The sequence below is a fragment of the Varroa destructor genome, unplaced genomic scaffold (assembly GCF_002443255.2).
Source record: "Varroa destructor unplaced genomic scaffold, Vdes_3.0 BEIS01000001.1, whole genome shotgun sequence".
Lineage (NCBI taxonomy): Eukaryota > Metazoa > Arthropoda > Arachnida > Mesostigmata > Varroidae > Varroa > Varroa destructor.
This window is the reverse complement of record NW_019211454.1, coordinates 25,604,636-25,627,831: the sequence shown is the minus strand read 5'-3', so window position 1 is coordinate 25,627,831 and position 23,196 is coordinate 25,604,636. Positions and strand designations below refer to the sequence as shown.

The following is a 23,196-nucleotide window of genomic DNA, read 5'->3' as shown; positions in this document are numbered from 1 at the left end:
AATGTTAAGATTTTTATTCATTCTAGGCATTTTGTTTGACATTATGAAGATTCTATAAACTTATCGCATTGATTACCGACTCACCGTAGCACAATTTGCTAGTAACTTAAGACCTAAAAAAATAGCTGCTCGGCTTAACCATTGGATCTCCTTTTTCTGTAAGAACGCTTTCCATATAATAACTTCAATACAATTTGTGCAGTAGTCACGATTTCATCCAGTGTCGTAGGAATGGTCTAGCGAATAGAAAAAATGAAACTGAGTATTATTCGTGTAATGTAATGATTCTAGCGAGAGAAACGATTACGCTGAAACAATTGTTTTAATGTCATATTTTTTCAAATTCGACAGGTAGATAATGCCTTTCTAAAGATCGAATACTCGGCAAAAAGTTCACCAATGTTAAACCCTCGTTTGTTGCGAGATTACATGATCATTGTGTGGAAAGCACTGTTCCTGTCAAATGATGATCGAAATGAACTTTTGAGGGTCAGATGACCCTGTCTCCCTCATGGGAACACTGATACAATATGCTGCGTAGAAAGCACAGAGAAAACGGGGCTAAATTACAAAGAAGCTGTTCAAAGGATGGCTTATTTTATCACGTTTTATATACATACTGCGCTTCCACCCGGAGTGTCTTTCTGCCTCCTTAAACTAAGATGTTCGACTACGATGCACGACGACGATGACGAAAAGATTTAAACAAGAAAAGCTGTAAGAAACAAATCCAAGCCAGATCAAAATAGTCAATGCGTACCCTTATGTCAAAATAATTTCCCGTTTCAGTCCCTATATGAAACCAGATCAATGATTTCTAGGACTTTACTAAAATGAAAATTTTTCAAGCAGTATTTCGTAGATACAAGGCATATAATGACGCATTTGCAATGAACACGGAAACAAGTGGAAGATAAATACTAGCAAAACAATCCGTATTAACATTACAATGTCACATTCCCGTGAGCAAGGACCAAGTACTGGCCAGAGCTGAAGCCTTGTTAGAACCGTGAGAATTTCAAAAACAGCTTTTGAAATGATTCGGTTTGTAAAAGCTACATTCTTATTCACAGCTCGGTCCTGTATATTTAACAATCTACATTGTTTACAATTTTTAAAAACAATTTTTTCTTGAAAAAACTTGTTACCCTTAACCAGTTCAAAACAAAAGGTATATGGTGAGATAATGCTTTAAACTAGAAATACGTTGTTAGAAACCTCATTTTTTATCTAAACATACTACTATTTACATAACATACTATCTACTTAGCGATAGAATTAAAAGTGCTAAAATCTATCGGTCAATCCTCATATAATACAGATCTGCTCACCGAAAGCAGTGACCGAACGCGGCCATGATGCCACTTGTCCAAATCATTAAAAATATTTTGGGCTAACCGTAGTTTGATTCTGCTCATTGTAGAAGTGCACCTAATACTTGAATGGGTTTAGCATCGTTATTAGGGTATTTCATCGTGCTACCTTTTTCTGCCATTCGACTATAAACGTTGATTTAGTGAAACGGAATTTAGGCAATGCTGATTCTTGTCCATCTGAGTCTTTTTTAATGAAAATAGATATAATCTTACGCTCATTTGAAGCATGTTAAACCTACTTATCTCAGTGATATGATAAAGCAAATAAGGCCCATGAAGTGGAAACAGGATATAGCATTGCATTTCGATAGTCGCTGGATTTAATTGCAGACTTACAGTCGATCTTTCTTCCCCTGAAAACCACTTTTAGTTTCGGATTATTTTTAAAGATATAAACTATAAAATAAGACGGCTGAAATACTTGAGCAAAGAGTAAGTCAATACTAGCTTTCTTTATTTAATCACATCTGCCGTGTAGAGATAGTACTTCTTGTCTGTGAGCTTTAGAATTTCCCCTTAAACACGTTTATAAAAATACCAAAGTAACTGAAACGCTTCAAATTAAAATATAGAAATCTTCGCAACCTTAAATAGTTTTTAGGTTGATTTTTAGGTAGGTAGGACTTTTGAGATTAGGTTTATTAGGACTAAAGACGACCACAAACATGCGTTTCTATAAAGAAACCCGTTTTACAGATTTTCTCGATTAGATGAGTGACTCGGGTTGATCTGCTGAAGTCATTTAATCCCGGGCTGTAGAACATGACCAGTCGGATGTTAAAAACAAATGTACTTATATATACACAGTTTTAGATACCTTTATACTCGCGACTGATTGGCGCGTCTGAAATTCAAAAATACCGCCACTACTAATGAAACTCAACCAAGGACGTATCTTTGAGAGGGCTTTTCAAAAAGAAGTGACATCTCTTCGCAAATCTGCTTAGAAAAATTTTCTGCCAACTAGATCCTAATCGTAATCGTCTGTATTGGACGTGTTTGAATACGTCGCAAACAGGATTAGGTCAGGGGTCTTTAAATCAATTAAAACAACTGAAATTTTTTCGGTGTTCTTATTTACAAACGAGGTCGTGTTGCGAAGAACACGCGGGCGAATTTATATTTTGTCTGTTAACATTACTACTCGCCCAATGTAACACAAGTGTAAATACTATGCTTCATCTAAAAGTACGTCTACTGAATATTTAAGGATATTTCATATAGATTTTCATTTTTAGATTGGTACATACTAGTTCGTTAGCGCAGCGCCTTCGTAAAGGAGTTTACGAGTATTGTCAATAAATAGAAAAATTGTATTCTCCCGTTAGTGTAGTGGCCGGTTATTTGAATTGAGGAGTTCAGGATTAATTCAATATTTTTCTGACATATTATTACTTCTTCGGAAATAAGTACTGGTATCGTTTAAAAGTATTTTAAGTGCCTAAATCATGGTGTGCCATCTCCGCAGGAAGGAAACTACCTGATTGACGTATTATAATGCGTAATTTATAAATTACCGTATAAAGACGCTACCACATATCTTGAATAAGTACTTTCATGTTTTATGCAACACTGTAGATTTAATTATATAAAGGTGTGAATACGTGTTTCATGATTAGCTTGTTTGCTCTTCCAGTTGCATTTACCTATAATAAGTATATTGCATTTGAGCTATTGCACTTATACTGTAATAATAAAATTCATAAATCAAATAAGCATAATTTCACGCTTTATTTAAGAATAGTGCAACACCCCATAATAAAAAAAATGACCATAGTAAAGCTTACGGCACAGACAAAAGGAACAGGTTATTGACCTTACGAGGACAATATAGAGAAGAGGGTCGATAATTGGATAGTCCGTGCAACCACAAAATGTATCCTGATGATGATTTCGAAATTGTTATGGCCATTCTCCAGAAGCCGTATGTCTCTGAAAAAAATCAAAAGACCAAAATGAAGCACAATCCAATTAGAAAAAAATGTGTACGTGCCTTTCAAGTACGTTATTCCAACTGAAGTACGCATTCAAAGACACGTCCCAAGGTGCTCTAAGGTGAGGGGCCTCGTCAACGGTCCACCATCTAGTGAAGTCTTTAGAAGCATTTGAACAAACTGTTTGAAAAGCTATGTGACAATAAAGAAAGAAAATGGCTCTTCAATTAACCAGTAGACGTCCACCGCATGCAGAGTGGCGCCTGACACATGCAGTCAGCAATGATATTTCGAGACAAGCTAAATTGAATGTGTTTTTATTTAATTTCTACGATTATTGTATAATAAATTGTCTATTTTGTATGCCATACTTAAAATGGACAGCGGTAAAACTTTGTAATAACAGACCTTCCGTTTCTAGGTAAATTATAAGGTACGTATAAATCTACGATACGTTATCTAAATGTTTGGTTTAGTATTTTTACATTACGTTTAGCCCCTACTGAAAATGGCAACATAAAAGCTTTTTAAAAACTCTACAAGCTCTTTCGTCTACGACTTTAACCATATTGCAAACTTTTATTGGCTTCTTCTTCAAAGTTCGTGTTCAAAGTGTGCATCAGAGAGATGTGTAATTATTAGATTGTGGTTCGTGTAAACATTTCTTATAATGAAAGCAATAATAATTTCAGTATATTAATTATAGTTAGTGGTCTCGGTCCTTGTTTTATTACTTACTATTGTTGGAGAAAAAGCACAAGCTTCGGAAAATAATTTTCTAGCTTATTGCTTTACTATGAGTACTGCTGGGTAGATAGTGGCTTAGAAATGACACTGGTTCTTAAAACTTGAATCTAAGTAAATGTACTGAACAGAAATTGATTAGAATTTCTTGATCACTAGGGCTGATAGTATTGGTTGCGCAGTGAGATTTAATCAGTATCAAGTAGCTAGATTTAGCTCACTTCTGAGACTAAACTTCTAAGGAGCGGAGAGGTGGCTTGTCTACCTAAATTCACAATAAGGTCATTGCTTTCCATTAATGCTTAACTTTTTTTCAAATTCGAGCTATAGTTACTGAGTAATGGTTGAATAAGATTGGGAAAATAAATCAGAATGTTCAGCGTGAAATGATTTGTTACTTTTAAAAAAAAAAAAGAGCTTATATGAGATATGCCACGCGTATGAGTCCTTGGCAGTTGTCAAATGCACAGTTCGAGCGCTACGTACTTCCTTTTGAAAAATGGGACTGACCTCCACGAATAGCTATGACCCGGATTGCTTCCATGTTTAGGTGTCTTATAAGCCCAACTATCGCCCCCTAAAGCAGCGGACGATCAAGTTGTAAATAACAAAGTAGATCTGCATTTTTTGCGTATAATCGTAGCCGCAAATGCAAGGTACACACTTTAGAAGAAATTGGCCAAAACGCGGAGGGTGGCGTTGCTTAAGGGGTTTCACCTAGAAAAGCCGGAAAATTATCAATTTGGTACCATTCGAATGGTGTGATGTGCCTACGAATTGGGCAAAGGGAGCAGAATACAATAAAAAACACAAATATCATCAATGCTCTGAAATAAAAAGTTTAGCTTTGTTAAGAGTACCTAAAAAATCGGCTCCAACGCATGGGTTCAACCGATACGATAAAATTGATTTCTACCGCATTTAAAGGAATTAAGCGTCTTGTTTACAACAAGGCCTGCCGCTGGTGTTGAGACCATTAATAAAACAGATATCATTCATAGAAATGATCTGCAAGTAACTTCCGAGTCCACTTGTGCTATAGGCTCCCAGAGCGCATGGAGCGCAAGGGGAGGTCATGATGTAACGTTGCCATACATACGTAAAAGGGTAAAATTTAAATAAAAAATTGTAGCATACTTGAAAGTAACCGTAAAGTGTGTATGCTATGTTGAAGAATTGCGTCAACCAATGAGCGTACTATTTTTCATTCACTCGGTTCTCTGTCGATAATTCTACTATACGCCGTTCAAATTCATTAGCATTCAAATACTACTTACCTTTAATTTTGCAATAACTGTTAAAAGGAGTCAAGGGCAATCACTCATATAGTCGGTGCATCCGTAGAGAAAAAAATTTTCGCTTCCACGGTCCTTTTTACATTGCCCCCTTCAAAGTCACAGCTTTGACAAACTTCACATGAAGATATTCGCAACCTTTTTTCCGGAACCATTGCTCCATTCGCACGTCCGATACCTCGTGCGAAAAAAACACAAGTTTCAATTTCGAGTCCTCGTGACGTATTTCGCACTGTCTAGTAACAATAAGCTGCAGAGAATGAACTTCCTACCAGAAGCGAGCTGCCCCTATATTTTTCCCAGCTTCATCTAAATGACGGCTAGAATCATTCTAGCCAGGATGCATTTGGTTCGCCTTCTGTTCATACGGCCATACTTAAATCAAGCACACGGTGCTCATTGTGCTCTGTAGCCATACTGAGCGCGCACCTACGCCTTAGTTATCCTTCAACTCACTCCGCATGATAAGTACCTATCTAAACTATCTTAGCAACGTGAATAACAATGATAACGAAATGCGAGAGCGTACTACGGAAATTCTATAGGCATAGGCAATTCAATTGTAAAGGTTTAATTAAAAACCAATACCTTGATGTCCACTGATGGTGGTTTGAACACCATCGGTTTTTTAATAACTATCGTCTGTAGGATATGCTGTCAGTGTTTTTTTTAACAGTGCATACAGTGTTATGGAATGCGAGACCTGTAGTTAACAGTCAGTTATTATTAATCCGAGCTTTTCACAAAAGTGTAATCGACCGCAATGTGCCATATTAGATTATTCGTGGTTGAGGACGCATTGAACGGTCACTCAGTGCAACAGATACCTGTACAGCTATAGGGCGACCATTTCAACTGGATACGCCGCATGTCCATGAGTCTACTGTTTTCGGACAATGAACGTTTCCATAAGCATCAATCAATAAGTTTCGAAAATATAGGAGCCACATTTACGCTTCACGTCTAAAGATTCCAAGCAACTTTTCCGATACGTCGAACTAATTGAATTAACTTCCCGCGATAATCGCACCGCCTCCATTAAGCCATTCTTCAGTCTAAGTCTAAGCGTATTACCAAAAAAAATCGAGGAGACGCAAATGAATCATTGTAAAACTATCTCGAATATGCAGATCAACTATCACATTTGGTTTGTACAATCATTCTCGGAAGAACGCCATAGGGCGCCACTAATCTATGAAAAATTATGTAGTGATAGATTCCAGTGCCTGTAATCTACCTAAACTTACACTGTCATTACATAAACGTGCGCATGGATTCTATTATCAACATACAAACCGACGCTTCATATTATTGCCAGTTTTCATGAGGCTTTTGAAAAATCGAAAGTAGACCGCTTGCCAAAATAAGTCAAACAGCCATTTTAGAAAGATGAGGTTTTTGTGAATAAATCTCCGCTTGTTTCAAAGAGTAGAATGTCAGTTGACAATTGGTTCTCCAAATAACCTAATCCGCCCAAACGATAATTTTTTTCACTGTTTTGCATCCTTGCATTTTTAGGACTTTTGGCTTGCTACCAGCCCCAAAATGAAACCCTTTCAAATTTGCCGTGTGCAGCGTATTTCAGCGATACGTAAACGCCTTTAGGTCAACCAATTAATCAAGAAGTGTTCTGGAAATGACTATCGTTGAATTGTTTAGGCTCTGAACTGACGCTGTAATCGCGGTAGATTGTGGTGATATTGGATAAATGTGACCGTTAGAAATGGCATTTATCGCACATGCAAAAAAAAAATGGCATCTCTCGAAACATGGCATTAACAAATATCCTATATATATATATACATATATATATATATATATATATATATATATATATATTGATTGAGTGTCGTATTCACATGGTCGCTTATTTAAAAGAAGAGTTGATGTTTAGAAGGAGATGTTCTGCTGTTACGCCGCTTACAGAAGGGTGTAGAGTCCCTTTTTTTGTTGTCGGGTGCGCTAGAGACGGAGTTGGCAGTACATCACCATATTACGCCAAAGGATCTAGACTAAACTAATGTGAATTTAAAGGTTCTCTGAACATGTTCCCGACGTTTATTCTGCTCCATGGACAGGCCCTGATCAGATTCTGTTGTCTCCCTGGGGTACCTGTTTTACCCTCGCCCTCCCTTCTCATGGTGCCTTGCCGCTTCCTGAAGCGACCGCCTTCGAGCTACATTGCCACAGTTAAGCTGCTGGCTCGCTGAATACCTGGTTGGAAAGTTGCCTGCTTTATTCTCGGGTGCAGTACAACGCAAAGAGAGCCCTCCTCTCCACACTGCAGCAAACCGGACGTACTCACAGAGAATGCGGACCTTCGTTTGTCTGGATATGGGGGGTGCTTTCGCTTGGGTTCGACCGAAAAGACGGGTTCTTTTCTGCGGACTCAGTAAAAAGAGGGGCAACTGACCAGTTAGTGGCAGTAAAATGCCTATCTATCTATCTGTCTATCTATCTAGCGGCCACTGAGGATCTTAGGGGTTTGGTGCGGCGGGACGGGGCAGCTCAATCGTACACAGAGGGAATTTTCTAGGCCATCCAGCAGGTGGCGCCTCTGTGGCTTAAATAAACTAATGCTCCGGATGGCGCGCGCGCTAGCGGCCCAGCCGGTTGGTGCTCCCGCCGTTATCGGATAGGCGGGCTGTAGCTAGCAGGCAGTAGTGAGTAAGAGCAGCATGTACTTGACTACCAACTGTAGAGTTCGGCGGCAGTGCTCCGTACTTCGCGCTACGGAGGACTACATTGGTTGTGCGACTAGAATCGCATGGCTTTGTTGTGGCTGCTCGTTGCTGTTACTGCTACGGGGATCTTTCGTTGCCGCTGCTCGCAGGTGTTACTTACAGTCGGTCAGTGAGCAGTTATTCATGGTGATCTACGGCGATGATGATGATGGTGTAGTGTTCTACTTAAACAATGTCATGAAAGCGTAACGAGGCAAAAAGGGGCAGACAGAAAAAAGAAGAACTTTAATCTATGCATATGTAAACCGGCGATGCTATAACAAAGAAAAACTCAAAATCATCAGGAATCGTTTACATCGCCGACGCGAAGAATGCGCACGTTACGCAACGGCGACAATCAAAAATAGGTTGTTTATTGTCTACACACAGGTATTTTATACAGAGAAATTCCATGTTCGATTTTCTTTTGCTGCTACTTTGCCCTGACGGTCTGTTTGCGTTGTTGGTAAAAGCGGTGCAGTGTCCCCACCGAAAGTTGCCGCTGCTGCTATTGAACTCAGCGGAGTTCTACGGGGGATTTCTTGTGAGCATCGGTTGCTACTATTGAAGAGGAAAATAACGAAGTTCTTAGCGCACTAGCAGGGTGCTGTACGAGGATTGGAAACGGGAAGTTAAAAGGCGGCTGAAAGAACAGAAGACGAAAAATGTAAAAACATTTCGGGCTAGGCCACTGAGAAAACGTTTCTCCGGATAGAAAGAATTTTATCTAGCGGTGGCGAGGTGGTTACAGTGATAGACTATTTTTTCCCAAGTCCTCATATTGTGCGCCTGACTGTGTGTGTGTTCTTGCTCTTTAGCGTCCGATAACTTTACAGCAAGAAAGTCAACTATAGAAGAAACTTGGAAAAACTAACTCAGTATTAAAGTTGCCGGTAAGAGTACGCAAGATAGGGTCGATATTATCTGACTCGTATTATTTAAACAGATACTAGCGCTATTCAATAAGTGTAAAAGAGTTTACAAAAAACAACAATAATGGTAAAACCTCTTTCCCCGAAAGGGTCATGTTCGTTTATGCCTTTTTATGTCTAGCAGCAGACATGCTGACCGGAGCAAAACCAAGAAATGTTTTATCTGAGCTATGATAAAAGTTCCTCTTGGCGGAGGAGCTTCAGTGGTTGTGTATTGATTTATGTACAATCGTCGACAGAAGCACGGCCTCAATCACTGCACCTAACTCTCTCTCTCTCTCTCTCTCTCGCTGCTCAATTTTGCAAAAGGAGCAGACGAGCTTAGGAAATCAGTAACACTTGAACGTGTTCCATGTACAAGCGAGGTGCCGAACGGATTACATTTTACGTGCGCCCGGTCGAGCCTCGTATCGAACATACGGAGACGGCTGGACCTTGCAAAGAAAGACACTCATGGCCAAAGCATGAGTGAGCTAAAAGATACTGGAATTTTAGATCTAAGCTTTCTCGCCAAAGTTCTTTATGCTTGCCGTTATATAGAGAAAGAGCGGAAGGCGTATTTCATCACGGTATAAAGCTTAGATTAAATACACGTAAATAGCTTGCTTACGTAGATGAGTTTGGTAATGATCTATACTTAGAATTGGTAAATATTATAACAGCTTATGTACGGCCCCTCGTTCTTATAAGGCCTGCGAGATTTTCTGAATTATAACTGACCGCTCACTGACCGCTAGCCTCTTTTTTCAACGTGTGTTCTGAATTGGTGGCCATACGCGCCAAATGAAACATGTCCTTTGATTGCACCTAACTCAGCTTTCAAACGATTTAAATAGGCTTGTGACATTCTTTTCTATGATCCTTATTGTGCTCTCATAAAGTGTCTGTGTACCTGTTAATTATCCATGTTACTTACACAGCTAATTCAATTGTTTGCTTATGGCCAATCAAGTACAAGGTTAGTAATTGGTTATGTACCGGGTAAAACTTAGGCTCTGCTAAAGTGAAATACCTTAATGACACGCACAATCATTCTTATGCAAGTAACATCCGTTGTGTCGGATCTTTGCATTGCATAACAGTACATGCTAAAGCTAGATTTTGTTGAGGCATTGAAGCGTCGTAAATGACATTAGCTGACAACCTTAGGTGACCCCAAATCACATTTGATCTAATTGCAAGATAACAACTGGTGAACTTGGATAGTGCAATGCGTGAACCTTGTTTGAACAAAGGTTTCTCATAGAGGTCTGTTGTACTCGAAAGTATTACTACTGTGACGCAATTAATTAATACTGGCGTCTATAACGTAGTACGAGCAAAAACATCGAATATTTTGCTACGAAGCAGGCGACAAACAACCTTTATTGCAGCAGGGCCTGAGCCGTAGTCCCACAGGCTTCCATTTGGCCGTTTCCGCTTGCTGGCGACTCCTATGGTCTCACTACTGGCACAGATGCCTGTATTTTTGTGACTCTGTAAGTGTGCATGCGATCCGGCATAACTGGGAAAGAGAAATAGTTTTTCCTACTGCTATACGTTTTCACATTTTGTCCTTTGTGTCAATTAGGTAATTAAAAGTTGTGATCTGTTTTGCGTCAGTTGCATATATATAAAGAAGCACTTTTTGCTTTGCGTCAGTTGCATATATATAAAGAAGCCTAAAACGAATGTTTCCTTAACAATTGGAAAGAGCTAACGTTACACTAAACCTCTTTACTTCTTATGGATTTCAATAATTTTACCGTCCTACAACTTCTCAACTTGTACCATTCGTCTACTGAACTTATTCACGCCTCCACTAACTCTATCAGATCTTAAAGCTTCAAAGATTCAAACTGATGTCGATGTATTTCGTGGGCGCCTCAAGTGACTAAAGTTCGCTAGAAAGGTAAACCTAACCTTCCTAACGAACTAAGAAAACCCTTAAATGTATACCGTAAGTGGAAATGCGTGGGCACCAATGGACTGACCACGGCCTATTTAGGGCCTGTCCGTTGCAAGGGCCTAAATACCACCCGCGTTAAGAGTTCACACCACCTCTGACCGTTAGCGTTATAACTTTGATGAGAACGTAGCCGACCTGAAAAAAATATAGCGGAAATACAGCTTTATCAGTCATTGTATACCTATATTTTGTATGGCTATTTGGTATCAAAATATTCTTCCCGAGTATAAGCGCAACCGTGATCTCTGTATTGCATTTCTTAGCTATCATTCTGAGTTCTCATTCTGAGTTCGTTGTATATGATAAAACAATCGTTTGATGGGGCTTTGAAATCATTTTTCGTTGACAGAGGGTGGCAGTACGGCTTTTTGTGCGTTGAGTGCCACCTAACGACATTGGAAATTTTAAGCATTCAAGTGGCCTGGAAGGAGAACCAGTTTTTTTGTCAGCCGTACAATACCGCAAAGACTGATGGCGAGCAACAATTACAAGAGATCTAAGGATGTTTTAAAGTGCGCACAACTAAAATGAAAATCAAAGAAGGACTTTTTTTGTTTACCTTTTCAGGTGGACATTTTGTAAGCAGCTGGCATCGGGCATGTTGTTGCTTGCAAGTAAGAAATTGACCTCTCTGTGTTGGCCAGATGCACTGATCGATGTCATTAGGCAAAAATAGTCCTTACACGTAGGAATCACTTTCAGTGTATATTATCCGCTTGCGACGATAACTGCGCTGCTGGCTTTTCCTATTCGTTGCGACATCTAGATGACTTCGACGACAGTTTTGATGTAAACTCATCTGGGCCCACAAAAGGAATCATGTCGTTTTCAATAGCTTGTTGATCAGTCAGCTTTACGACTAAACACGTTTACGATAAGACATGCGGCTCTTTTTAAATTATAATATATACAGAATGTACAGAACATGATGTCGCATACATATGAGCTGTACGAACGAAAACAGTGTCCAGTTGTTTCATGTCTGTTTCGATCAGGATTTTAATATGGAGTCCTAACCGCCTATAGGTAATCTAAGAATCTTTTCTTGAAATTATTATTAAGTAGTAACTGTGAGCAGAGCGTATTTGATGCGTAGATTCGTCGAACACTCGTTCGAGCGCGCCAAACATCAAACAATCCAATGGATTAAGCTGCCGCTTTGCTGGTAAGTCAGAAGCGGCAAAGGATCCAAGGGTCTCAACGAGCAAAAAAGCGCAGGACACTGACATTTGGGGGTCGATCTAGATGGCCCAATGAGCAACAGCTATTCTTCCTTCGAAAGCAGTTGGTAACTAAAAGTTCCGATATCATCGGAAATGGTTTTTTGTTTATTGATACGTATTAGGTCCTCTTAACCTGATCCCAAGAGAGCTACGCGTCTTGAAAATGTTCGTCATATTTTGCGGAAGTTAATGGGAATAGGCAGTCGGTTTTGGGCATTCCTAATCTCGGTAGGCCTTCATTGGTCACAAAAACACTAAACAATAGTCGATCTTTATTCGTAGCCCGGGCGCGGATCTCTTACTTTTGTATTAGAACGAGGTGATTTTTTTAATCAAAAGAAGAGAATGTCCGTAACGGCAGACGGATAGCTAATAACTTATCCGGAATCGGATGGCAATGGAGTCTCCGTAAATCTATTAATCTAGTAGATTTTACACTAGCAAAAGGTACCTTTGAGCGGGTCAAGTTTGCATTCTTTAAATGGATAGAAAAAAATAATTTTTTTGTATTTGGTTCGTCTGCTTATGAAGATGTTGTGGCATAAATTGTTAGTTATAATTAATAGACAAAATGTCCAAAGACAATTTTCCCTCCATTGCCCTCTTTGGCAGTAACAGATCTAATTTTCAAAATTACCTAGATAGAAATCCCTGACAAACCTGGCACGGTTACAAATAGATTAAGCGTAGTTCACAGACACATTTGCAGATCAAGGCTCACAGTACATCTAGGTTAATTTAGAGACGAGAGTTACAGAATCTGAGGGGTGTATCAATCTGGGCAGAGGTGTGCATACATGAGAAACCGACAATATAAAAAGATGCTTCGCGCAATCAAGAGATTATGTATTTATTAAGAACGATAGATCCGTAGATCTATGTATGCAGTGATCTCGACGTAATATACAGTACTTTTGCTATAAAATGAGGGTTTAAATTCATTCAAAAACTTGTATTATATATTATAACAAACGGATTAACTTAGATAATTTAGGCTGTGCAAGCTTTTATTCAATACATAAGTTCGTAATATTGAATGTGCATATCAGAACAGGTTAATTAGGTAATAAAAACAGGCATATCACCAGACAAAATGGGATATACAATAGTTAGTGTACTAATCGTAAAACCTTCATGGCTTTCCGCATGTATTTACTTACTTTATTTTCATTTTCATAAGAATTTCCATATGAATCAAAATAACGAATACATCGTTTTTTGTCCTAGTAAAGGCTCATCTAAACTGAGTTACTTGGAAATTGTTTTTTTCTACTAAACGTTATTTTCACATGGATCGTTTATATGTGATGACCACGACAAGAGATCGCTCAGGCCTGTGCGGTCGCTAGGCTCAATAACGTGCCTGTATGGTGCCGATATGTGTTATTTATGGCTTTGTACGTTGTGTCGACTGTGTCGAAGTGGGTTAAAATTTTTACACAGCAAAAACTAACAAATTGCTCGACGATTGTTACTATATGCACGACGGTAAATAAACATTTAACAATGTAGGGATACCAAATATGCAGAGCATTCTCTACAAGTGCAGTGTAAGCCCTGGCTTTCTAGGCTACGCATATGTGGTAATTTATAACACGTTAGATAAGAAAAAGGTTATAATTTATCCAAGTTTATAAAGGAACTGTTTAACTAGAGTTATTTGCCAGTAATAGGCTGGCTTCGATATCCCAGAAAGCCTTATATTTAGCTCAACGTTATTTTCGGGTGCAGTTACTTTGGCGCCACTAAATAGGTCATCTACGGATATGTCTGAGCAGAATTAGTCAGTAATATCCTGCTTTGTTTTGCAATACCTCGAATAGGTGCATAGCCTGCGTGTGTATTTTACTAGCGTCTGTATAGGTCCAAAATATGTTCATTGCCTACATCCCATTATATAACTTTATCATTACACCATTTCTGCCGTATGAAAATTTCATATGATACACGACTGCAAGGTAGGTGGACATAGTCCAGTAGATGCTCGATCTTCTCATTATGTCATAAAAAAGAGGCCTCATTCATCCTTGAAATAAGTAGGAGTGGGAAACAGAAACAATTCGAAATAAAGCGTCATGAACTAGAAAGCACTCTAATAGGCAAGGATGGTCACATAGCGCATCATGCAGGTATTGAGCATACCAAGTTTAAGAAAAACGATAAGTTAGCAAACCTTTGTATTTAAATTGCCATAAGAACGTTTGTAGCAACCGCATTTAAAGTGGCATATCGGAAAAAACAGTGTACCCCTGGAATGGTGACCGGTACGCGCAGCAGCTGCACAGACCATCGTCACAGTTAACGCGGGTAACTGAATTTTTCGCGTACACAGAAACAGTAATGGATTTTTAGTCTGCATATAATGTGGATTCATTTAAAGTTGCTTTTCTATCCAGAGCAATCTACAAATCTCTAAAACGATACAATGTATTGTATATCGCAACGAGGATATGTGAATCGGAATGCAGATTTATGGCTCATATCTAGTGATAGTTCTTTCAAGCACTATCTTGAAATTATCGGATAAGCGCTGAGCAAGTTAAATAAATACAGGGATTTGGGGGCTGTCCGCTTGTTTAGACTATCTACGGCTTCTTAGGTTGGACTAGCTGCCTACAAAGCATAAATGCTATTGCAGTCCTGAGAACAGAGATGTTATAACCCTACAAGGGTAAATAGGATCACCGGCTTTCTGTGAAGGCCTTCTTTTAAACACGTAGGTACATCTCAATTCTCAAATCAGATTATGATGTGTTTCTAAAGCTGCATCCATGCAGCACATTATCTCCTTTATAGTGACTTGATTTGCAGGAAAATAAGCAACATATATATAATGCTTATTGTAAACAACACTTGTTGATTTGCCTTAATCAGCTTTGAATGTTTATCGCATGGAACAGGTACCATTTGAAGTTTGAGGTTACACGTTCCTAAGTAGAAACTATAACCTAAAGTGGAAATTTATACCGTTATTGGAGAATTTCGCCGTGCTTTTTTCTGTTGGACTATTTCTGCTGAAGGCGGTTTATTTGCTGCGATCCTTGGGTTAATTTTTTGGTTTTGGGGGCCCGATTAAAAACCGATTGATGACATTTTTACATTCTCAAACATTTCTGAAACTCTTTATTAGTGGTTAGAAAAACCTACTTCCTATTCCTCACATTGATAATATTCTGTTTATAGAGTAGAGGAAAATAAGCATTTTGAAGTATATTGAAATGTGTTGTTACCTCGTTTGTAATAATGAACTGCGAATACACATAGATCGAGACATATAAATCAGGAGTCGTAATTGTGGCAAGTGTCGAGACAAAGCTTCTTAGATACGTCTCCTAAGCTTATAACTCCAAGAACTTCAAATCTTGATCAGATAATTCATAATTTACTTTCTGTACTGTATCTGTCTCGCTCTGTGTTGCTAAAAGCAACAAACAAAAAAAGCCGTTAACCTCATACAGAGTTGCAAGGAACGAACTTTGAGATAGTCCTTGTTATGACTCATGGTGCCGTCAAGTCCTATTTCAATAAATTAAAAAGCCGCACGTTGTCCTTCTGGCCAGCAGATTAATATTTATAGAGTTTGATAGTTTGACAATTCCAGATTTATCTTAAATTGTTGTCATGCAAGCCTTTATAGGTAACGTGTCAGTGGCGTCTGCAAATAAGGATTTATCAGTATTTTCAAATTGTATTATATAGCGACTCACCAAACTTAATACCTACTGTATTTACGTACTATTTAATGTGATATTCAGGGTTTCGTGTCATGTATTGTCAATTTGAGACTGATGCTAAAGAGAAGAAGGCCGATTTTTGCAACGTAACCAAACCCAGATAATTAATTAGCCTTGGTAGATTTCAAGATCTATATTTTGTGGTTGCTAAAGAAAATTCTGTTAATTATACTAAAATTAGGTTTTTCTCATTCGGCTCCTCATTAGTGTTAGGCATATAGTTCTCTTATAAAAGGCGCTAAACAATGTTTTCTTACACATACCTTCAGTAGGTAAATTAGGAGAAGAGCTTAAACAATTTAAGTGCCCTGGTGATTACATAGAGCTGTACAGTTTGCAGCAAGCATTAACTTTCTTTTTTCGGATTTATGTAACCTTGGTGTATGTACTATCGCATAGCCCTGAGAGACCTTCTAGTGCGACGTAGTAGTGTAGCATTTAAACGCTGTCTAAATTTCAGAGTGTATTTAAGTCTCGGAAACTCTAGATTCTATTTGCGCAAAAAGCTGTAGCTGTCCTTTTTTTTTTTGTTTTTGACACGACGCAAATAGAGAAGTCAGATTATTACAACAACAAAAATTATTTATATTATCTTAGAACAAAAAAAAAATAAAAACGGTTCGCATTCTATGAAGTGCGCGAGTTTCCACCACATCAGGGTCCGTCGGTCTTAATGTGGTTTGTTCCCGCGATGATATTGATCTAAAAATGGAACACTCGTCCACGACGGTGCTTGTCTGTTGGCAATTTTTGGTACCCCGTGGGATCTATAAAAAGGTGTGATGCGATAGGTCAAAAATTACGTTACGGATAACGTCAGCAAAGGATGTGAGTATCCACGAACAAGTTAAAAACTATTTTAAAAAAAGGCGCTAACAGCGGTAATCGCGAGAAGTACCCCCAATGTCTGTACTGTTGTCTGCCTCCGGCATCTGAGAGTTGACCTGTTTGGAGTATCTAGACGTTTATTAGCTGCTCTCCTAGGCGTCTCATCCGCTTTATCTTCTAATTATCACATCACACTGATTTGAATACAGAACGACATCTTAAATATCGTAGAAAAAGGACTACCGTTATTATATAAAGTCTTTCACAAAGGATTGGATCTTCCAAGTTGGCAAATAGCACAATTTGGTCTCTGAACTGTTTCACGCCTCCCGCCCTCATGTCTGAGCAGAGTCATAGAGGCTTCGTTCAGCTATTACAACACAGTATTCGATCAGGTTTTTAATGCCTTTTTCACTCGTTGTGATACTCATTCAACCAGGTGCCGCTTGGCGTAATTCTGTGTGCAAATAGCAATTTATGTTGTAAGATCAATGTAAAATTGTACTGAAAGCCGAATGAAAACAAACTATGGTACTACGCTTAATAATTCGGTTTTGAGTGACGTACTATTTTTAGCCTTTCCGTAAATGGTCTTGTGATTCATATGAGAAGTAAATTTTTGAATACTTCTTTCCTCGTATCGTGCTTTACTATAGCTACTCACGCTTTGAATCTCATAAAGCGACTTAAGAGGAAAAACACCACTTTTATTATATATAAGTACATATGTGCTTTCATACTGTAAAAAACGACCATCTCAAAGATCAGGACTGGGTTGGTAAATTAAATAAGCGCTCCAGCTATCATCTAATGGATGTGGCATTTTCATCGAATGGTCCCAAGAAAGAAACTGTTAAGGAAAAGGGCTGTAAGGTCAAAAGACTGGTTCAGTTTGCACAACAGAAAATGTTTGATTAAAGAAGCTCGAATTTTCATAATCTATCAGACAAACAATGACTTTTTCAACAGCTTGCAGTGTTCATTTTACTGTAATCAGCAATAGGCCAGCTTTACCGACACAATTTTCGTTATATATCATTTTTTCAACGGCTACTAACTACTGATTTACGGATTGAAAAGCTCAAAGCTCATTAGACAAAACAGACAGTATACCAGGCGACGTGCCTACATTTTTCCTAAGCTTTGTTTCTAGGATTGTATCTAAACAAAAATAAATATTTCAACAAACTCTTCATAGTTCACTTGATAGTGTCATTTCCGGTAGTTTCGAATATTCAGGTAGGTCACTAAGATTAAAACTTCCGTTCGAGACCTTAACTATTAAATAGCTATTTTTAAAATACTCTTTCTTTAATCCACAATTCTTTTATTGCTGACCATGCTTTAAACTATAATAGTGGGTATAAGCTTGTCAAAAAATTGCTTGGATCGGCCGCACACAATGAATTCCAATAAAATAAAATTTTGGCTTAATAACAGGCCAGAATTTTCAAAAAATACAGGGCGTGACATGGGGAAAAGTTAAAAAAGTCCAAAACGCGATAACGTTTGAAAAGAAGTAGCCATTAAAGCTTATCTGGACGATCCGATTAGAAATTAGCAGTTCCTCGCCTAAAACGATTGTTAGATTATATATCTAAAATGGTTTTTTGAGCCTTTCTGGTGAATTTTCTAACCCTTTAGATCTAGACCCTCTTGAGGATTTTCCGATTTACTTCATCAAGATTCTCCCATGCAGAAAGGCATATCTTCACTTTAATTCCGAAAACGACGCACTGTTATTTGCCATAACGAATTTGTTGATTTGTTTTAGAAAGAACTAGCTTTTGTCTGATACCAGGAGTAGTGGATGAACGCATGCCCATTACGACGAACCGCCCGCCAAAGTTTTCGTCAAATTGCACCACCGCTTTATATGTATAATGCCACGACTGTTCTTTATAGTTACAAAAGCCTAGTTGATTTAAAAGTAAGTTGTCACTCCGTGCAAATGATGAGTGATGATGAAAGTCTTTCAGCTATAGTTTCAGTCGTCGTGGAAACGAACCCCGGAACACAATTTAGCTAAAGAGTCACTCTCTTTTTAGTCGCTTCTTGTTATAGTTAGAAAGTGTTCCTTCTGCAACGTTGTACCGCGCCTTTAGCGCTTACTATATAACTAAATGTACAAAGGAAATGAACGTTAGAAGAAACGCTGCCCTTCCCGTCCCAGCTGGCTTTTCTAGCTACGGATTCTTTGAGTCCGCAGGCCAAACGAAAAGAGACATGTAAGCAAAAGCATGAGTTTGCTTGCATTCTCTGATAACGATAATAAGAAACAGATTATATTGGCGCTACTCATTCGACTTGCTAACGATACAAACGACACTTGGCCTGCCTCACATGAAATGATGGCATCTCATTAGAGAAGGTCTGTGTGTTACTCTGCGGCTAATCTTAATTCTCGACGTGTTAACCCTAATCCTAATTACTATTTAACTGACTTTGGAAAACTTTTATACAGAACTGAAGCTTTTATACAGAAAAGTAGCATTTTTCATCATCTACTATGGAAATTAAATATACATCAGTGACAAATATTATTTCTACTTTGAGTGAAAGCTGTGCATAAAAGTGGTAAAACAAAAGACTTGTTAAAGATCTGATTTGATGAGGCTGCCGTACATATATATATATATATATATATATATATATATATTGTACAAAAGTTCTACCACCTCTAGTATCGTTTTAACAAGCTCTTATTCTACAGTGCTTTGATCGGACTTCTATTGCCTCCAATTGCTTGAGTTTTCGACCCGTAAGGTTGTGTCTGCCGCTAGCTTTCCATGATGGCGATTCGGAGCAAAACGCTACGAAGTGCAAAACAATGCAGTTGGAATGGAGCGAGACGATACCACATTTATGAAGGATAAACTGTAAAATTAAAATATAAACACGTATTTTCAGAAATATGTGAAATGTCTTTCTGCACCTACTACACCTACTACAATACGATCTAACATAGTTCAGAATGTTCGGCATCAGTTTCTTGATTTCCGAATGAAATTATATAGAGACGCGAAACTCCAGCTCGTAAAACTTATGGCACATTTTTCCTACGGTTTAAGTCAGCTAGCCTCGTTTTACTTGCTTGTTCCGGGCAGGAATGGCATTGCTTAAGTTTGCCATACGTTACCCAACTTATTAGTATTGTCTTTTGCAAGTATTTTCGGTGGAAAATTCGTTCTATCGTGTCACTAGTCGTAGTGCCATATAGTACTCTAGGGAAATGCAACGCCAGCGCTTCTGAGTCATGATATGGATATTAATACTAGATTACACATAGCGGCCGGCTTGAGAAAACGTGAAAAGCGATAGCATCACGCAAGAACACGCCACTTTGTTCCCCACAAAACGCTTCTTATAGCCTTTTTTTAAATCATTGCACTGATGAATTTTCCGTCCTGACACAGGAACCCTTCTATGGCTACCAAATATCAGTTGTTGCATCTTCTCTATTTTATTGGAATGTAAACAACGTTTTCACGTCTTTTCGAACATGTGTGTAATTAATAAGCTACTGAAGGCATTACGTATCATTTTTCGAGTGTCAACTCAGTATACCCTGGTGTAAACATAACAGTGAGCTGAGGGTTATTTTATAAGAACTGAGTAGTTTTTTTTGTCATTCTAAAGTGTTTGGAATTGCTCACAAACTGGCACTCGCATGCCTCTTGCCTGAGTCTCGGTGGAAACCAGCATTAGTAGAAATTGAAAATTAATTATCTCACACATCATTTCTTTTGTTTGCTGCTGCGGTCGTTCATTCTTCGAGCCCGAAAAGCAACGATACTGTATCACTTCAATAGAAGGTAATGGTAGTAGCTTACGTAAGAATTACAAACGTGCACGTTCGACGTGCGTGACAGTACGACATACAGTATCGCTCTATTCGCAAATTGCAACAACTAAAAATCTATAGTAATCTCAGCTTTAGTCTGTTCTTCGTGTGGCAACATCGATAACGGCCAAGATGTCAATACCGTTTTATACAAGGAAAAGCCAATACGTACGAACGTTTCTAAACACTAATTTTAATTTATAATATGGTAATGGATTCATACCGTTTTGCTTCTTAAAACATACACAGTTCTTTTCGCACTCGCTTAAAAGAAATTTGCATGTTAAACTGCAGATTGGAACAGGACCTGTCCGATTGGTTAGATCAATATCAACTGTTCAAGGAGGTTTGAACTCAACTTTTGCGGCGTTTAACATGTAAAAACAAAGTATTAGTTTAATCCTGGAAACTAAGGTCCGTTCAACAGACTTCCTCTGCTCTCAGGGCACTCTGGTATTTGGCAGGTTATAGGCAGTCAATTTAGAAGGACAGACATTGGCGTAAACCAAATTGGCACTATTTTATAGTGCCATGCGCAGTATAACCAGCAATTCTGCAGCCTAGTGCCCAGTTGGCTTATTTTGGTCAGAATAATGCCAACAAGGTTATATATATTTATCCGCAAAAGAAATTCGCTTATACATCGTGCGACCAAAGCTGTGAACAGCATTATATCATTCAGAGGCGGTACAATTTGCAATTGTTGCTTCATATCGATTTAAAGCCTCACAAATGTTCAGTAGCTTCACTAACCGTTTGCTATTGATTACTTTAGAGGTCCAAATACGTTGCCATTCTACATTGACATGAAAAGAGCTTTTATCGTTTCAAACCAGATTCACTACAAAAGTAAACTGGGCACGAGATTTCGCAGGCCGTTTCATGATCTGTTAGAGAACGAGTTTAAAAAAAATGTATAATGTCATACATGCGTTATAAAATTGGTTAGCTTCGTCGTTATGTTTTGACCATTTTGTATGTCCTGAAGTCAAATTGCAACGAGCAGACGAATTTTATAAAAAGCAAAAGGATTTTAAAAGACTAAAGCGGGAAATTTGAAAAACAACTAGAAAAAGCAGCAAATGGTCTCTTTGTACGGGTTCAGAATCTGCAGTATTTGAGGTTTGTTCCGACGGTCATTCCTCTGTCCTCCACAATCTAGATTGTCCTCTAATTTCAGGCGCTTTTCACACCTGTTTATTATTGATACGTGCAAGCAGGAAAACTGTTTTTACCTAACCCAGCGGTTTATGCTGCAAAAACGTTTTTATCAGTAACTTTTATCACTGCTGCCATTACAGCTTAGAATAGAAGTGCGATGAAAAGCTTTACAACCGATCTCAATTGTATGGCGTTTCTAATAGTGACGCTTGCACACCATAATCATGAAGGGTGCTAAAACACTCCTTTTAGAAATCGTGAGTTACAGTGTGGCTTCAGACTACGGAAAAATAGATATGTTCATGCGTTGTCGCGATATCATCGATTCACTTGGATGTAGACGTTATTGAATGCGCAGTATGAGCAAGCAATACTTCTTTCTATGGCCGAGTGATCTGTCAACAATGCTGGAATTTAGGCACTTGGGCAACATATCAACACTTTTGTAATCAAGGGACCCTATACGGATATCACAATTGAATAAAGTAAAACGTTTTCAGTTTCAATCATCATTAAATATCGACAGCCTGATGAGAATGTAATTAGCACGTATTTGTTTTGCTAGTTTTCAAAAATAAATTAGCTGTCACATTGTTGGTTGATATAATAAACTTCCGAATTATTATAATGCTCTATTGTCTTAGACTGTTCTGGGCAAATAATTTCAGTTTCTTGAACCTCGTTCGTAGAACCCATATTTCGGCTCAACAATCATTTTGCTTTTGTTGCAGTAAATAAAAGTATGGGTAAAAGTATCTTGAACTGGTTACCTAGCTGATCAGCACGGATCAGACGTTCTGTTGCTTCTTGACGTTCCATAATCAGACTTTATCTATACACCCAGTGGAAAAATGGGGCTCCGCCATCAAAGCTTGTCTATTATTGCTGTTGCTGTTGCTGCTACTGCTGCTATGTCGTCGTTCTGCGATTGAGCTGAGCGATATGTAAACGTTTACGGAGTTTACAGAAAAAGGACCGTGCCAATCGGTACGGAAGTTCGCAAATGGGCTAACCCAAAAACATACTCATACGCTAGATGACTGCTAATGCTGGGCGTAAAGTTTCATAAACGCAAAACACGATAAAAAGGTGCCTTTTTTTTGCAGTAGCTCAGTGGCCAAAAGCGCTTTGAACGTCTTACAGCAGTTGACTGAGTTTCTCTGTACTAGTAGAAACTGCCTCAGATAAGCCCTGAGTTGATGGCGATAGAAATCTAAAAGCGACCAAAAACTATTAAGTTTATTATTATTACTTTATTATTTCCTATCTATAATGATTCGGGGTGAGTTGCATGTTTAAAAAAAAATTACATTGAGTGTTGAGTCTTCCCTGCAATGTACGGCCCTGTTTGCCTACACACCCGGCGTGATTATTTCTACGACGCAGCCTATCTAGCTGTGCAAGTAGGTCTCTACCTACGACATAGAAACGCACGTCTGGGTATTTTCACATGT

The 23,196-nt window shown here is 38.5% G+C and overlaps 1 protein-coding gene and 1 long non-coding RNA gene across 8 annotated transcripts in view; one reads left to right on the top strand and one right to left on the bottom strand.

Moving 5' to 3' along the window:
• Positions 1-2,990: 2,990 nt before the first annotated feature.
• LOC111251106 (uncharacterized) overlaps positions 2,991-23,196 on the bottom strand; it is a 33,744-nt gene continuing 13,538 nt past the window's right edge. The window contains exons 1-6 of one of the 3 annotated variants that reach the window (XR_015319137.1): positions 21,335-21,520; positions 11,512-11,751; positions 10,943-11,087; positions 5,332-5,527; positions 4,565-4,771; positions 2,991-3,308 (exon numbers count right to left, since the gene is read on the bottom strand). This is a non-coding gene — a long non-coding RNA (uncharacterized LOC111251106). Of the gene's footprint in view, positions 3,309-4,540; positions 4,772-5,331; positions 5,528-10,942; positions 11,088-11,511; positions 11,752-21,334; positions 21,521-23,196 lie in introns of those variants that run through there. The other 2 variants (XR_015319136.1, XR_015319138.1) reach the window with 2 other exon arrangements.
• The window catches only part of LOC111251060 (uncharacterized), a 145,744-nt gene continuing 130,137 nt past the window's right edge, over positions 7,590-23,196 (top strand). For all 5 annotated transcript variants that reach the window (XM_086977396.1, XM_086977398.1, XM_022807267.2 and 2 more), the window contains exon 1: positions 7,590-8,965. The gene's annotated coding sequence lies outside the window, so the exon portion shown is untranslated. The remainder of the gene's footprint in view (positions 8,966-23,196) is intronic.